Source organism: Podarcis filfolensis (assembly GCF_964270895.1).
Source record: "Podarcis filfolensis genome assembly, chromosome: 2".
Classification (NCBI taxonomy): Eukaryota; Metazoa; Chordata; class Lepidosauria; order Squamata; family Lacertidae; genus Podarcis; species Podarcis filfolensis.
In genome coordinates, this window is record NC_139605.1 from 117,063,226 (window position 1) to 117,076,293 (window position 13,068).

At 47.5% G+C, this 13,068-nt stretch overlaps 1 protein-coding gene across 1 annotated transcript in view; it reads left to right on the top strand.

Annotated features, from left to right (window-relative positions):
* Positions 1 to 13,068, top strand: part of MARCHF9 (membrane associated ring-CH-type finger 9) — a 43,649-nt gene that overhangs the window by 1,293 nt on the left and 29,288 nt on the right. The window lies entirely within an intron of this gene.

The following is a 13,068-nucleotide window of genomic DNA, read 5'->3' on the forward strand; positions in this document are numbered from 1 at the left end:
TGGGTACCAGAGAGGAGGGTGAGCAAACCCAGGTGTAGCCCAGGGACCGGGAGCCTGTGGCCTGCCAGATTTTGCTGGACTTCCATCATCCCTTGAGTCCAACAGCATCAGAGAGGCCACAGGTTCTCCACCTCAGGTGTGGCCTGTATTGCTTACCTGGCCTTTAAAAACAGGGGCATGGTTTCAGATGATCTGGGCTCAAATGAAAAACACGCACACACACTTATACAAGGCCAAGATGGGCCAAGGGTGTCGGTTGGCACCTTATCAACGAAGTTCCCAAAGTGTGGACCAGGTTCTTCACTTAGGAAGTGGCTGTCAAGGCTCCAGATGATCTGGGTATGAGAGACGCTGACCCAAGGGAGGAGGATGGTCTGGCCAGTGGGTGGGCCAGACCATTGACTTGTGACTTAGCTTCCAGGATGCCAGCTGATTTGATATATAGGAGCAGAGACTGGGGTGTGTGTTGTGAGGTTCATATGGAAGAGACTTAGTGATGCTACAGCAATGTTGGCCAAGTTCGTGGCATTATAGTGGTACATCGGGTTACAGACGCTTCAGGTTACAGACTCCGCTAACCCAGAAATAGTACCTCAGATTAAGAACTTTGCTTCAGGATGAGAACAGAAATTGCATGGCGACGGGAGGCTCCCATTGGCTAAAGTGGTACCTCAGGTTAAGAACAGTTTCAGGTTAAGAACGGACCTCCAGAACGAATTAAGTTCTTAATCCGAGGTACCACTGTACACCCTTTTAGGAAATGTTGTACATCAGGAAGGGGGACCAGATGTTAATGGAGTCCAGATTATTGGAGTTGTAGTGCAACAACATCTGGAGGACCACAGCTTCCCTTTGCTTGTTGTATGCCCAGGTGACTATGGTTCTTGGGAACTGGGTATATGGGGAAACAGCATAAATGTAGAGCAGGGTTTCCCAAACTGCTGTCTCCAGCTGTTGTTGTACTACAACTCCCACCATCCCCAGCTAGCAGGACCAGTGGTCAAGGATGGTGAGAATTGTAGTCCCAAGAACAGCTGGAGACCCAAAGTTTTGGGAAACCCTGATGTATAGGATGTGGAACCTGGGCTCGCTTGAGCTGAGACATGATCGCCTGCCTGTCCTCATGGTCATATAGGTAGATAGCAGTCTGTGGGAGGGCATCACCTGTAGATATGGGTTGCATTGGCATTTGGGGACTGGAGAGTACTTTGAAACTATAAACAAGGCCCCTCCTTGCATGGACCAAAAGGTGTGTGGTGTTTGGGATGCTTGGAAAGGCTGCATTTCTCTAAGCAGGGAGGACCAGAACTTGAAGCTTCCATCCTTAGCACACTTACCAAGGAGTAATGCCCACTGAGTATACATAGTGAGATTTGGAGTAAACATGCAGAGGATCGCAACACGAATCCCTTTTGCTTGCATGGACGTTTGAATGCGCCCTGTTTTCTTATCTCCAGGAATTTCTCCTCCCTCCTCCCCCAAAACAGCTGCCTTAAGGAGTGCAGAGAGATGGTTTTCTACGCTGTAAGACAAAGAAGGAGGCTTCTTCTTTGAATAGTGCAAAGGCGGAGGGGTGGCTGGGGTGGGGGGGGAGAGCTGTTTCAAGAAGGCAAGAAGACTGTAATTAGCTGCTGGAACAGTGTATGATGGAGAATTTTGGAATTCCGGCAGACAGCAAGCGGCAGGGGTGTTTAAAAGCTGAACCTGGGAAGAAGACCACACCTCCAGGAATAGTCTGGTTGGCTCGGAGGCATGCCTCCGATAGATCTCTGTTGCCACCTCTTGCAGCAGAGAGGTGTTTTCCTGCAATAAGAAGGCTATTTCAGACATTTCAGCAATGGTCACACCAGCGGCCTGGGCTGAAGCTTTTGAAATGCACACAGAGGAGGAGAGCACCAGTTTGCAAAGGGGGACTGATTGTGTGCGCGTCTCTGTGTCGTTCTCTCTCCCCCGCCCCCCGCCGCTGTTGTGCATGAGAAACCGTACTGTAGACAATGGGAGCATCTTCCTAAGGGTCTCAATGCCCTAGTTAAGAGGAGCTAGAATGTAGGAAGTTGACATAGCTTGTAGCATTTTCTGGAGGATAAAAGGAAGGTGGCCATTGTTTACCTTTGAAATCCTTGGGGATGCTGGAAGATGTGTGAGGCAGGGCCCTATCCTTACTCTGGGCTGCTTCATCCTTCCCTCATGGGAACTCATTTAAATACAGACAGAAACTGGAGTGAAGATTAATTTTGTGTGTGTGTGGTAGAACCCGTAATTAATCATGTTCTCAGAGATCAGGCAGCCACAGTATTTAATATTGACAATTCCCCCATGCGGGTTGTCTAGGACAAGGAAGGGTGTATTCAGAATGTGCTCACACTGCTGCACTTGGAGAAGTTTGGTCTGGGGAGTCTTGTCTCAAGCTCTTGATGCCAGAGCTTGCAGGTGAAAGCCTTTTTTGGCAAGGGGGGGGGGCAGGGGCGAGCAGCTTGGAGCACAGTAAGGAGAGAACAGTCATGTTGGGGGAAGTGTCATGTTTGTGAAGGGCCCTTGAGGAAAACACCATACCAATGGCAACATTGAAGGTTATACTGGGGGAAGTTGGTCACTTTTAGGAATGGTTTAAAAAGGTTGCGGAGCCCAATAGAATTGCACCTTTTCAAAAGTTAACCTGGAATGACCAGCACTCTGTTTCCATGCTTGTGATTGCTGTTATAGCTCCGAATCACTTTGAAAGAGTTGATTTATGTGCGTGTAAGACTAGTGGGACGCGGGTGGCGCTGTGGGTTAAACCACAGAGCCTAGGACTTGCCAATCAGAAGGTCGGCGGTTCGAATCCCCACGACAGGGTGAGCTCCCATTGCTCGGTCCCTGCTCCTGCCAACCTAGCAGTTCGAAAGCACATCAAAGTGCAAGTAGATAAATAGGTACCCCTCCGGCGGGAAGGTAAACAGCGTTTCCGTGCACTGCTCTGGTTCACCAGAAGCGGCTTAAGCATGCTGGCCACATGACCCAGAAGCTGTACACCGGCTCCCTCGGCCAATAAAACAAGATGAGTGTCGCAACCCTAGAGTCGGTCACGACTGGACCTAATGGTCAGGGGTCCCTTTACCTTTACCTTTAAGACTAGATGAAGCTGTTGGTTCTTCTTCACCCAGTGCTGTCTCCTCAGACTGGCAGTGGCTGCCCACGATCTCAGGTAGGAGTCTTACCTGTCCCTTGCTCCCTGATCATTTTCAGTGGCGATGACCTGGAGCAAAGCTTGTGCTCATCCACTTAGTATAAAAGGTAAATGTACCCCTCCCCGTACGGGCCAGTCTTGCCAGACTCTAGGGTTGTGCGCTCATCTCACTCTATAGGCCGGGAGCCAGCGCTGTCCGTAGACACTTCCGGGTCAAGTGGCCAGCGTGACAAGCTGCATCTGGCGAGCCAGCGCAGCACACGGAACACCGTTTACCTTCCTGCTGGTAAGCGGTCCCTATTTATCTACTTGCACCCAAGGGTGCTTTCGAACTGCTAGGTTGGCAGGCGCTGGGACCGAACGACGGGAGCGCACCCCGCCGCGGGGATTCGAACCGCCGACCATGCGATCGGCAAGTCCTAGGCGCTGAGGTTTTACCCACAGCGCCACCCGCATCCCTATCCACTTAGTATAGCCCCCTCAAAAATAGGAAAGTTGAAGTGTGCCAAGGAGTTTCTCATTTGTGTTAAGTGGTGTGTGTGTGTACAAGAGAGGAAGATGAAGCCCCGTAGGCGAAGAGTTTGGTAGTGTGAGCTGGAGAGAGGCAGCTGAACCTTCCATGGATGGGTTGTTTATAATTCTCAGCTGAGATGAAGGTACAGGGATAACTTGGGAGTGTCGGTAGCCCATGCAGAAAATCCATTTTCAGATCCCCCACCTTGCATACCTTTGAGGAAAGGAGTCTGTTGCGCAAAGGACGGGCACTTTGTTTGCATCCATCATTATACTGAATGATTGTGAACTAAGGAAACCCAGGCGGCTGTGCTGGTGTGTCCATGTCCGGTATGGTTGGTTTTATGTTTCTGTGGCTATGCACATGTCTGTTCTAATTTGAAGGGCAGGAATAATAATTATACATTTCCCTTTGTCTGTACATTCTGATTTGGAAAATACTTGAAGATTTCCACATCTGTGTATGCGCTTGTGAAGAAGCTCCTGTGTTTATCTGTGCTCACTTCCTGCATTGGTAGCTGTGTGTGTAGTTGAATTCACATTTCCAAATATATATATGTGTGCATATTTCACACATAGTGCATTTGTAAAAATGGGCCTGATTTCGGGGTGGAAGAAGAGTCTAGATGTGGAGATTCTCTATGAGTATATGCACATATATAGTCAATTGGCTTTTGTTCTGTATCCATATAATCACACCTCCATGTGGCCATTTATTAGCATGAATGTGCACTTATTGTAAATGATGTGAGTTCCGTTTTCTTTTGCTCTTGGCCTGCCGTGACCTGGATGATGTCTCTGCGGCTTAATTTGAGCCAGGATTCGCTGGCATTTAGCCCCTGGGACCTGTTAGTAGTGCCAAGTCTCAGCCCTTTCAAAGTAATGAAATAATACATGGTCAGCTGAAGACATTTGGGTGACTATAGACAAGAACCAAGTGGCACCCCGCCCTCCAATAATTAACTTGAGGTGGAACCCAGTTAGCACGCTTGTGCAGTCCCCTTTATTTCAGTGGAGCTTGTGCAGGATAACTTCCCTGTTGGCATGTGACACACTAGCATCTGCTCTGCCTCCCTTACAGCCTCCTCCTGTGTCTCCACTGTATTCAGTTGGGTTCCCACCCCAGTAGGCATGCATAGTATAACAGGCTTTGGACTTGACACTTGTTACTATTGGGGGCTTTCATCCCATTGCGAAAAAGCAGGTGTGGGAGCCTCCAGTTTGGCTTTTCTCCTCTGCACAAGCCCTGTACCAGCTCTTTATTTTAAGTGCATCATCCATGCCAGGGCTAACTCATGTGAGATCTAAAGGTAAAGGTAAAGGGACCCCTGACCGTTAGGTCCAGTCGTGGTCGACTCTGGGGTTGTGGCACTCATCTCGCTTTATCGGCCGAGGGAGCTGGCATACAGCTTCCGGGTCATGTGGCCAGCATGACTAAGCCGCTTCTGGCGAACCAGAGCAGCGCACAGAAATGCCGATTACCTTCCCGCCGGAGTGGTATCTATTTATCTACTTGCACTTTGACGTGCTTTTGAACTGCTAGGTTGGTTTGGCCCTTAATGGCATTCAGTCTACCTCTCTATGCCTTAGGGTGGCGCCTACTGGGGCCGTGTCACATACTGCAGGGGTCAGCATACTTTTTCAGCAGGGGGCCGGTCCACTGTCCCTCAGACCTTGTGGGGGCCGGACTATATTTTGGAAGAAAAAAAAATGGACGAATTCCTATGCCCCACAAATAACCCAGAGATGCATTTTAAATAAAAGCACACATTCTACTCATGTAAAACACCAGGCAGGCCCCACAAATACCCCAGAGATGCATTTTAAATAAAAGCACACATTCTACTCATGTAAAAATACGCTGATTCCCAGACCGTCCGTGGAGCGGATTTAGAAGGCGATTGGGCCAGATCCGGCCCCCGGGCCTTAGTTTGTCTACCCATGGCATATTGCATTGTTTAGATGTATGTTTGTGTACAAATGCATGCAGCTGCAACAAGCAGGTGTTTTACAAACATGCATATTGTGGAGGCATGCTAGTCGGACATGCGATGGGCTGCAGGCTCCCTGCTGAGTGCACACTCAGTGACCGACCTAGGTTTCCCTCTGCATAATGTATGAAAAAGCACTCCGCTTAACAATGAGGATGAATTAAAGGTTGAAAGGCCTGCCCTGAACTATCAAATTGACTGTGATTGGCTCAGGACAGCAGCCTGAAATAGGAAAGGGTTGCTGGCTTCATGGGAGGGCCAGAAGGAGAGCATGTATTCTGAACAGCAAGTGGCAGGATTGTGGGAAAATTAATTGGAACTTGATGCTTACGAGTGAACAAATGAATATTCCTTGCTGCAAAGTTCAGAGGATACAGCCTGGGAAGGCTGGGACCTTAGCTAGCTGGGCTGACCTGCAAAACAAAGTGCTTAAGTTTTGTATAAAGGACCCCTGACAGTTAAGTCCAGTCACGAACAACTCTGGGGTTGTGGCGCTCATCTCGCTTTACTGGCCGAGGGAGCCAACGTTTGTCCGCAGACAGTTTTTCCGGGTCATGTGGCCAGCATGACTAAGCCGCTTCAGAGCAACGGCGTTTACCTTTCCGCTGGAGTGGTACCTATTTATCTACTTGCACTTCAAACTGCTAGGTTGGCAGGAGCTGGGACCGAGCAACGGAAGCTCACCCTGTCGCGGGGATTTGAACCGCCAATCTTCCAGTCGGCAAGCCCTAGGCTCAGTGGTTTAGACCACAGTGGTACCCACGTCCTTAAGTTTTGTATAGCATCTGATTATTTAGGAATATTATGAATGAATTAGGGACTGTTTAGCAACTGCCGCCTGGGGCTGATAGGATCTGGAATCCAACAAGATCTGGAGTCCACAGGCTCTCCATTCCTGTCCTAAGGCTCAGTTTGGGAATCTTCGGGGTTTTCACAACTACCCCACATAGCAAGCCACTCTCAGTCTGCAGGTAAGAGGGTTCTCTGGATAATGAAATACCGTATTTTTCGCTCTATAAGACGCACCTTTCCCCTCCCAAAAAGTAAGGGGGTGTGTGTGTGCATCTTACGGAGCGAATGCAGGCTGTGCAGCAATCCCTCTTGCTGTTCTAGCTTCAGGGATAGCCGCACAAAGCCTCTTCAACAACGTTTGATTCAGAATATCTTGTTTTCCTCCTCTAAAAACTGGGTGCCTCTTATGGTTGGGTGCGTCTTTTGGAGCGAAAAATACAGTAGTTCTGTGCCATGGTGTGACCTGCCTACTCTCACTTGCCATTGGTTCTTTCACCTGAAAGGACTATAAAATGTTCTGGGTCAGGCAGGCCTTAGTGACAGTAGTTTCCACTGTGCCTATCCAGTTGCAAGATCTAATGTCTGCCATCTTAGAATCATTTAATCATAGAGCTGGAAGGGACCAGAAGGGTCATCTAGGTCAGCTCCCTGCAATGCAGGAATCTTTTGTCCAAAGTGGGGCTCAGACCCACGACACTGCGATTAAGAGTCTCATGCTCTACCGACTGAGCAGCTCTGAGCTATTTGACATTATCCTGCAGTAGTTAAGGTCGGAATGATTTGAACCCATGTCTCCCAGCCTGGCATTGGGAAGTGTTGTTTTCTTCAGGCCCCTCACTTTGAGTCGGAAGAGTTTCGGAGAAGAGCGACAAGAACGATTAGAGGAACAAACAATTTCCCTCGTGAGGAAAGATTAAATGTGAATATGTTGTGTCTGAGAGAGGATGCGTAAGAGCATTTTCTACAGATAGATCAAAAGGGGCAAGAAAGCTGTGAGTACAAGATATAACACACCCCAAAATGGATAGCAAATAGATTTAGATCATAAATCCGGCCCTCTAAGCATGCCTGACTGGATTATGGGTTTAGGCTAGAAATCAGAACCATGAATCGCTGCAAACCAGGATGGCAACAAGGAACATCATTGGATCCATTTATTTATTTATTGCACTTGTATTCAGCACTTTTGCAGAAAGGTCTAGGAAACATATAGGCATGTAGACCAAGACCACATCCTTGTTGTGGTGGCTACCCCAAGTGTGGGGAATCTGTGGTTGTTGGTCATGCTTGCTGGGGACGATGGGTGTTGTAGTTCAGGGACAAAGATTTCCCACACCTGGGCTACCCGTTACCAACATAGAGTCGACTGTCATTTTCCTCCTAACTTATCAGCCTCACATATAAACAGAGATTCCAGCTGGGCCTTGGAAGTCTGGATTTAGTGTCTGATGTTTTCTTCTGTAGTGCGTATAGAAGAGAAAAGTCTCTCTGGAATGCAACAAAAAGCCAAGTTTCAGGTCTCATGGGCTCTGCTTTTTGGAAGTAGGGATGGGTTGAAACAATGCTTTGGATGTTTGGGTGCCAGAATCGAATCTTCAGAGTGCCCAAGCAGTTAGGTGGGAGATGTCAGCAAGCTTTCTACTGCTGCCATTTTGCAGAGCCAATTAGACACTGAGCAACTTAATGCCTACAGATACTTCTCGATAGTGGTTATTAGTGTATGGAATTCACTGTCACGTGACAAGCAAACCATGATCTGTAGCCGGGGCTTGTTGCGGTGAAAGAAACCACAAGCACTAGTTTGGACACATAGCTGTCAACTTTTCCCTTTTCTTGCCAGGAATCCTATTCAGAATAAGGGAATTTCCCTTAAAAAAAAAGGGAAAGGTTGACAGCTATGGTTTGGACAGGACACTTAGTCAAGGACTGTGATTTGTTTCCTCCGTGCACTCGAGGGAAGGAGCAAAGTTGCCCAGGTTGCCGACTTAAATCATGACCTTTTGCTTTACTGTGATGCACAAATTATTGATAAGGAATATTAAGGTGCTTCCACCGCAGACTGAAGGCTGAAATGGAAGTAACCTTCTATGCTGGTAATTCGGGGCCTCTTTAATAGGTGGGATCCCAGTTTTCGAATGCTCTCCCTAAGGAAACTCGCCTGGTGCCGGCATTGCTACCTTTGCAGCATCAAGTTAAGACTTGTCTGTTGTTGTCCAGGCCTTTTACAATCTGCCTTCAAGTCCCTTTGGTATGGTTGGTAGTTTTAGTGTCTGGTGGCTTTTTTTAGTTTTGCGCTGTGCATCGTATGTTGTGTCGCTGCTGCTGCTGTTGGTTTTTTAATGTGGTTGCTTCTCACGTTTATTGTGCTTTTATGGAAGTATGGCTTTATGGTTACATTTTTATTCTGCTTTTTTGGGGGGGGTCTATATACAACGCCTAGGGGATTCGTTTTACAACGAATAAATAAAAAATGTAAAAGCTCACACGATGCTATGCATTCCTTACCTTTTCAAACACTGTTGAAATATTTAAATGTTTACGTTATCCAACTCACACAAGTGTGCACCCATCATTCCATCCTCCCAATTGCTTTGCAGTTTTTTAAATTAATATTATTTCATGCAGGCTATTCAAATAACATTTTTCTGCTGTTGAGGCTTGTTGGCGGAGGCTAGGACTTGGATCTAGGCATTTTGGCCCAGCCGGCAATGTGCAGAGCAGCTGTGTGGCCAAAGGGAGGCCTTTTCCTCCGTTCACTGGCTTCCATAGGCTACAGTCCCCAGAAGCTTTGCAGGGAGGTGGCGTCCAGCGGAGGAATGAGTCATTGGTGAGGCACAATGCACACTGAAATGTCACTTTAATTGTAGGCTTGACTTACCATCCTGGCTTCGGGGCAGCGGGCAAAACGTTTTCCATCCCACGCAGAGCTGTCCCTGTGGGAGGTTTGGCTAGCCAATCAGCAGGCAAGGCTAAAGTGGAATCAGTGTACATTCTGGCTGCCTGGGTTCCACCTTGGAAAAAGGAGGCCATGCCTTTGAGCATGTGCAGAGTGCCATGTAACCAGCACCCGCATTTCTGGGATGCCGCCAGTGGAGTAGAGCAGTATTAGAAACTGTTTTGTTGTTTAGTCGTTTAGTTGTGTCCGACTCTTCGTGACCCCCTGGGACCAGAGCACGCCAGGCACTTCTGTCTTCCACTGCCTCCCGCAGTTTGGTCAAACTCATGTTAGTAGCTTCCAGAACACTGTCCAACCATCTCGTCCTCTGTCGTTCCCTTCTCCTTGTGCCCTCCATCTTTCCCAACATCAGGGTCTTTTCCAGGGAGTCTTCTCTTCTCATGAGGTGGCCAAAGTCTTGGAGCCTCACCTTCAGGATCTGTTCTTCCAGTGAGCACTCAGGGCTGATTTCCTTCAGAATGGATAGGTTTGATCTTCTTGCAGTCCATGGGACTCTCAAGAGTCTCCTCCAGCACCATAAATTCAAAAGCATAAATTCTTTGGCGATCAGCCTTCTTTATGGTCCAGCTTTCACTTCCATACATCACTACTGGGAAAACCAGAGCTTTTACTATACGGACCTTTGTTGGCAAGGTGATATCTCTACTTTTTAAGATGATGAAAGATTAGCCCTTGAAGAATCCAGACAAGGGTTTTAAGGCTCTCTCTGTCCCATCGTTCTGATGTCACTTCCTGCTTTGCATTGCCAGAGCCCACAATTTCATTGCTTATGGGGAAGACCTATGCATTCACCTTCTCCTCCCGTAGCAATCCTGGCTGAACTTGTTCTGCAAGCTGGCAGTGCTGAGCAACTGAGTTAGGGGATGCCTGGAGGCAAGTGTTAATTGAGGGAATATTAATAATGATGAAATGAATACATATTAATGTCCCACTGCCACTCCAAAGGCTTTTGCCCAACCTGGAGTTGAATGTATTAAATTTTATTTTTATTTTTAATAATTCATGTCCCACATTCCTTTCATCAGGAAGTGGCTCACAATATTTTTTCAAAAAAAATAAATAGATCAATAAAACATTGTGCAACAATAAATACAAAATCTTTTCCTTGCATTCAAGCCCAAGAAGTGCTTACAAAAGGATCAATGGACCAATGCGCCTATTTCCATAGTTTCATTGTGAACCTGAGTACCCCAGTGTCTCAGGGTAAATACTGAGAAGATTTGCAATGTTAATTCTCCTTCCTCTTCCTCTTCCTGTATATTAATTACATCACTAATGTCTGCAAATGATTAGCTCAAATTTTGCATTGGTGTATTTGGTATTTGTGTATTTGGGAAAAGGATGTAGCTCAGTGGTACAAGATTCTGGGTCCAAGAATTCCTGGACCCAGGGAAGAATTACCCATGTCTGAAACCCTGGAGAGCCATAGCCGATCAGTGTAGACAGTACTGATGGGATGGCAGCTTCCCATGTCCCTAGCCATCTTGGGATGAGAGGTGGCTCTTTCAGCCAGGAAGTGGATTTTTATCCAGATGGTGGCGTAGAAATAAGTGGTCGCAAAGGAGCAACAGCAGGGAAAATAAAAACCCATTCCCAGGGAGGGTTGAAACCCAGTTAATCCACAAGCCAGTGGAATATTTGGATTTTAGGCCAAGTAGTCAAGTGACAGGGACGTGGGTGGCGCTGTGGGTTAAACCACAGAGCCTAGGGGCTTGCCGATCAGAAGGTCAGCAGTTCGAATCCCCGCGACGGAGTGAGCTCCCGTTGCTCAGTCCCAGCTCCTGCCAACCTAGCAGTTCGAAAGCACGTCAAAGTGCAAGTAGATAAATAGGTACCTCTCCGGCCGGAAGGTAAACGGTGTTTCCGTGCGCTGCTCTGGTTCGCCAGAAGCGGCTTAGTCATGCTGGCCACATGACTGTACGCCATACACCGGCTCCCTCGGACAGTAAAGCGAGATGAGCGCCACAACCCCAGAGTCGTCCGCGACTGGACCTAACGGTCAGGGGTCCTTTTACCTTACCTAGTCAAGTGACACTCTTAAATCCAAATCTTCTGTTATATTTTCTTTTACTCCGGTGGCTGGTAATTCCAGACTCTCCAAGAGTCACTATTTTCCAGGGGTGCCCCTGATTTAGAGAAGCCGTCCCGGTTTCTGATTTGATCATGGAATGTCCCACTTTTCCTTAGGATGTCCTTATTTCCATTGGAGAAATGTTGGAGGGTATGGAGTTATCTGGTCCCCAAGTCGTCTAAGGCAATCCTGTATAGGGAAGTTTTTCAATGTTTTATTACGCTTTTATATATGTTGGAATCTGCCCAGAGTGGCTGGGGCAGCCCAGTAAGACGGGTAGGGTATAAATAGTAAAATTATCATTGTGGAATGGGACGTCCCTATTTTCATCAGAGAGATGTTGGAGGGTATGTCATCCCATTTGCAGATCGAAAGACAATTGGGGGGTGGACCTGGTGGGCAAAAAGTCAGCATTGCCTTGAGAACAGGGCTCCCAAAACTTCTTGGCCTTTCCTCTCTGGAGAACCAAAATGGCCGACCCACAACTTCTACTGTTGCTTGGAGGACATAACTACAACCTCTGCGTGAGGGCTTGCTTTACTACCATTTAACATGTATTTAGTGCCAACAGTTTGCCAGAAGTTGTACAGAACATTGAAGTGACAGTTCTTTGCCTGAGGGACTGACAGCCTTAAAGTTGTATGCGTACTGCTACTCAAACTCTTGGTGAGGCCTTGCTGTCGAGTGGTCCAAAAACAGTGGTCTGATTCTGCGCTGTCACTATGGTGTAGTTGCTGTTGAAAAAGCACACAACAGGGGGAGAGGGAACCTTCCGCATCTGGGGCTAACCTGCCCCACACCCCCACATTATTGCTGTGCTGCGGTTGTCACCCAACTTGTATCAGTACGATGGGGGTGTGGGCAGTGTTAGAAACTCAGATATATAAGGTAGGCACCAAATGGCTCCTGAAACCAAAGTTACAGTCACCCAAATGGAATGTCTACCTGCCATTTTGGGGCAAGACAGCTCTAAGATCTCATTTTTCAAATGATGGATGCGATTATCAGTTAAACATCTGGCTGGTTCAGATGACAACCTTTGAGCTAGGTCAAGAACTTTGAGAACTTAAAGAAGAAAAGTCAATTTATCCAGGGACCGTCCATATATCTATTGGCCTATTCCGACCTCTTTTTCTTAAAGGTGACACAGTCAGACCATTCATAACATAAGAATATTCTTCACAACTGTGAGCAAGGCAGTGGGGTGGGTTGAGCGAAGACAAGCTACGACCATTAACTAGAACGTTGCTTACTGCTCCTGCTCAGGCTGCACAGAAAAAGCATTTTGGTTCCAGAAATTAATTCTGAATGTGCAGATAAAATATAACAGATAGAATTCTACCAGGTGGGGCATTAGTGCGTGAAAACAGTCAAGATCCAATGATCCCCGTACTGGAGCCCAGCATATTCACTTGGTCGCAAGTGGTCAATAGCTCGGTGCAAAATGTGGCTAGCGCCTGGCTAATTTCAGACACCGGCCACATTTAATGGGGCACCGGCATGCAAGTCCACCAGTGATTTGTGTGCAGTGCTAGCACACTGGCATTTATGCACCACCACTGGTGACACGTGAACAGGG